This window comes from Chrysochloris asiatica, unplaced genomic scaffold, assembly GCF_000296735.1.
Source record: "Chrysochloris asiatica unplaced genomic scaffold, ChrAsi1.0 scaffold00239, whole genome shotgun sequence".
Lineage (NCBI taxonomy): Eukaryota > Metazoa > Chordata > Mammalia > Afrosoricida > Chrysochloridae > Chrysochloris > Chrysochloris asiatica.
In genome coordinates, this window is record NW_006408757.1 from 3,912,200 (window position 1) to 3,916,394 (window position 4,195).

Consider the following 4,195-nt stretch of genomic DNA (forward strand, 5'->3'; position numbering starts at 1 on the left):
TATTCAAGGTCATATTTTGGCTCTCATGGACTTGTTTTCATTTTCTTCAGCTTCAGTTTGAATTTGCATATGAGCAATTGATGGTCTGTTCCACAATCTGCCCCTGCTCTTGTTTTGACTGTTGATATGGAGCTTTCCCATCGTTTCTTTCCGTAGTTGTAGTCATTTTGATTTCTATGTATTCCATCTGGTGAAGTCCATGTGTATAGTCATCTCTTATGCTGTCTAAAGACAGTATTTGAAATTAACAAATCATACATTTTGCAGAATTCTATCGTGCAATATTCAACATCATTTCTATCACCATGGTCATATTTTCCAACTACCCATCCTTCCTCTTTGCTCCCAACCTTTGCATTCCAATCACCAGTAATGATCAATACATCTTGATTGATTGCATGTTTGATCAATTTCAGATTGAAGAACTTGGTAGATTTCTTCTATTTCATCCTCACTGGCTTTAGTGCTTGGTGTGAACATTTGAATAATAATGATATTAACTGGTCTTCCCTATAGGTGCATGGATATTATCCTGTCACAGACAGGGTTGTACCTCATGACTGATTTGGATATGCCTTTTTGACAATGAATGCAACACCATTCCTCTTCAATTTGTCATTCCTGGCATTGTAAACCATGTGGTTGTCAGATTCAAAATGGCCAATACCAGTCCATTTCAGGTCACTAATGCCTAAGATATTGATGTTTATGCGTTCCATTTCATTTTTGACAATTTCTACTTTTCCTAGATTCATGCTTTGTGCATTCCATGTTCCGATTGTTATTGGATGTTTATAGCTGTTTCTCTTCATTTTGAGTTTACTTCATCAGCAAATGAAGGTCCCCCAGGCTTTTTGCCAGTTGGCTTTACTCCATTCTTGTCATCACGGTCAACTCTACATTGAGGAAGCAGCTCTTCCCATTCACATTTTGAGTGCCTTCCAACCTGAGTGACTCATTTTCCGGCACTATATCTGACTGTTTCTCTGCTATTCATAAGGATTTCAGTGACCAAATATTCAGAAGTAATTTGTCACTCCTTCTTCCTAGTTTGTCTTTGTCTGGAAGCACATCTGAAACTTGTCTACCATGGGTGACCCTGCTGGTATGTAAAATACTGGTGACATTGCTTCCAGAATCACAGCAACTCACAAGCCTCCATAGGACGACAAACTGACAGATGAGTAGTGGCTTGTTTTTGTTAGATGTTGTCAATTTGGCTCCAACTTATAGCAATCCCATGTACAGCAGACAGAAACACTGCAGGATCTTGTATCATCTTCACAATCATTGATATGTTTGAGTCCGTTGTTGCAGTCACTGTGTCAACTGATTTCACTGAGGGTCTTCCTCTTTTCCACTGACCTTCTACATTACCAAGCATGATGTTTTGCAGCAGGGACTGGACTCTCCTGATAGCAAGTCCAAATTACATGCTTCTAAGGAGTATTCTGGTTGTACTTCTTCCAAGACATTCTTGAAAGTCATATGCAATAAACGGATTATACTGACAGAACTCATTTGCTTGCTATGCAAACTAGAATCAAGATAAGTCCTCTAGCCATCTCCTTCCATTCAAGTTGTTTTCCCTAGGCCCTTCTTATTTAGAAATTATGGGTCCCCTATTAAACCCCCCACTCATCTGTCAGTGTGTTTACTGTGGTGGCTTGTGTGTTGCTATGATTCTGGAAGCTATGCCACTGGTATTTTAAATAACAGTAAGGTCAAGCATGGTGAACAGCTTTCAGATAAGCTTCCAGACGAAGACAGACTAGGAATAAGGAGAGACAGACTACTTCAGAATATTTGCTGTTGTTGTTAGGTGCCATTGAGTCGGTACTGACTCATAGTGATCCTATGCACAACAGAACGAAACACTGCCTGGTCCTGTGCCAGCCTTACAATAGTTGCTATATTTGAACCAATCGCTGCTGTCACTGTGCCAATTCATATCATTAGGGGTCTCCCTCTTTTCTCAAAACCCCCATTTTAGAAAACATAGCCTTCTCTAGGGACTGGCCCCTCCTGACATTATGTCTGAAGTATGAGAGATGAAATCTGGCCATCCTGGCTTCAAAGGAGCATTCTGGCTGTACACGCAAGCCACCAGCAGAGATTGGTTTGTTCCTTTGGTGGTCCATGGTACTTTTAGTATTCTCCTCCAATACCATCATTCAAATGCATCAGTTCTTTTACTGTCTTGCTTACTCTCACTGTCAATTTTCACATGCATATGAACTTATTGAAAATACCATAGCTTGGGTCAGGCATAACTTAGTCCTCAAACTGAAATCCTTGCTCTTCAATACTTTAAAATGGTCTTGTGCAGCAGATTTGCTTAATGCAATATGTTGTTTGATTTTCTGACTGCTACTTCTATTAGTGTTAATGGCTGATTCGAGCAAAATCTTTGACAATTTCAATCTTTTCTTCATTTATTGTGATGATATTTACTGCTCCAATGGTGAGGAGTTTTGTTTCTTCATATTGAGGTGCAACACATACTGAAGACTGTGGTCTTTGATCTTCATCAACAAGTATTTTAAGTCCTCTTCACTTTCTACAAGCAAGAAAACAAGCATCTACATATCACAGGTTGCTAATGAGTCTTCCTCCTATCCTGAAGCCACGTTTTTCTTCATATAATCCAGATTATCCAATTATTTGCTCATGTACAGATTGAATAAGTATGGTGAAAGAATACATCTCTGACACACACCTTTCCTAATTTTAACCATTCCCTTGTTCTGTTTGAACAATTGCCTCTTGTATTGCAATGTAACGAAAACAAAATCCTCACCACTGGACCAATAAACAACATTCATATAAATGGACAAAAGATTGCAGTTGTTAAAGACTTCATTTTGCTTGAATCAACCATCAACACTCATGGAAGCAGCAGTCAAGAAATTCAATGAAATATTGCATTAGACAAATTTACTGTAAAAGACCTCTTTAAAGTGTTGAAGAGCAAAGATGGCAGTTTGAGGACTAAGGTGCACCTGATGCAAACCACGGTATTTTCAATAATCTCATACACATATGAAATTTGTACAGTGAATAAGGAAGACTGTGGAAGAATTGATGCATTTGAGTTATGATGTTGGAGGAGAATATTAAAAATACCATGGGCTCAACCTCTCTGGAAAGCAATATGGCGCTTCCTCAGAAGGTTGAAAATAGAAATACCATTCAATCCAGCCATTCCTCTACTGGGTATTTACCCACAAGACAAATGAGCCACAACACAGAAAGATATATGCACACCAATGTTCATAGCTGCACTAGTTACAATAGCAAAAAGATGGAGACAGCCAAAGTGCCCATCAACTTAAGAATGGATAAACAAGTTGTGCTACATACACACAATGGAGTACTATGTTACCTTGAAAAATAACAAGGAAACTGCATGCCACTTCCTAACATGGATGAACCTTAAGGACATTATGTTGAGTGAAATTAGTCAGTCACAAAAGGAAAAATACTGCATAGGGCCATTAATGTAAAAGACTAAGAAAAAGAACCCATACGAATCCACTAAAGTGGATTCTTAGTGGGTTGCTAGGATGTAAGGGTAGGGGTGGGGTGGGAGGGGAAGGTGGAGCACAGGGCAGGGAATAGACACAAGAGAATTTGGGTATTGGGTAGGGGGGCAATATACAAGTACGGAGAGAGGAATCGAAGAACAAAGCAGACGGGAGAACAATTAGACCGGTATGAATGGGCTAAATGGGACAGAGGAAAAAATGATGTGGGCACAGCTTTGGAACAACAGGGCTCTGGAATACAGAGACTGAGAAATGGATGGAATGGGGAAAAGGGGGCAATAATGTTAAGATGCTTGTTTGTCTTTTGAATCATGGTTTTCCTTGCAATACATTATAAAACAGACACTGGAGGGGAAGAGAAAGGAATAACCAGAAATATCAACATGGAAAGCTTGTAAGCCTGTCTTCTGCCTATAACTGATTGTTGTTGTTGTTGTTAAGTGCTGTCAAGTCGGCTCCGACCCATAGTGACCCTGTACGGGGTTTCCAAGAGTGTAAATCTTTATGGGAGTAGAAAGCCTCATCTTTCTCCTGCGGAACAGCTGGTAGTTTCGAACCACTGACCTTAAGGTTCACAGCCCGATTCATAACCACTACACTACCAGAGCTCCTTTACTGATTGTTGTTGTTGTTGTCAGGTGCCATCG

The 4,195-nt window shown here is 39.8% G+C and overlaps 1 protein-coding gene across 1 annotated transcript in view; it reads left to right on the top strand.

Annotated features, from left to right (window-relative positions):
- LOC102827470 (monocarboxylate transporter 8-like) overlaps positions 1 to 4,195 on the top strand; it is a 372,707-nt gene that overhangs the window by 47,393 nt on the left and 321,119 nt on the right.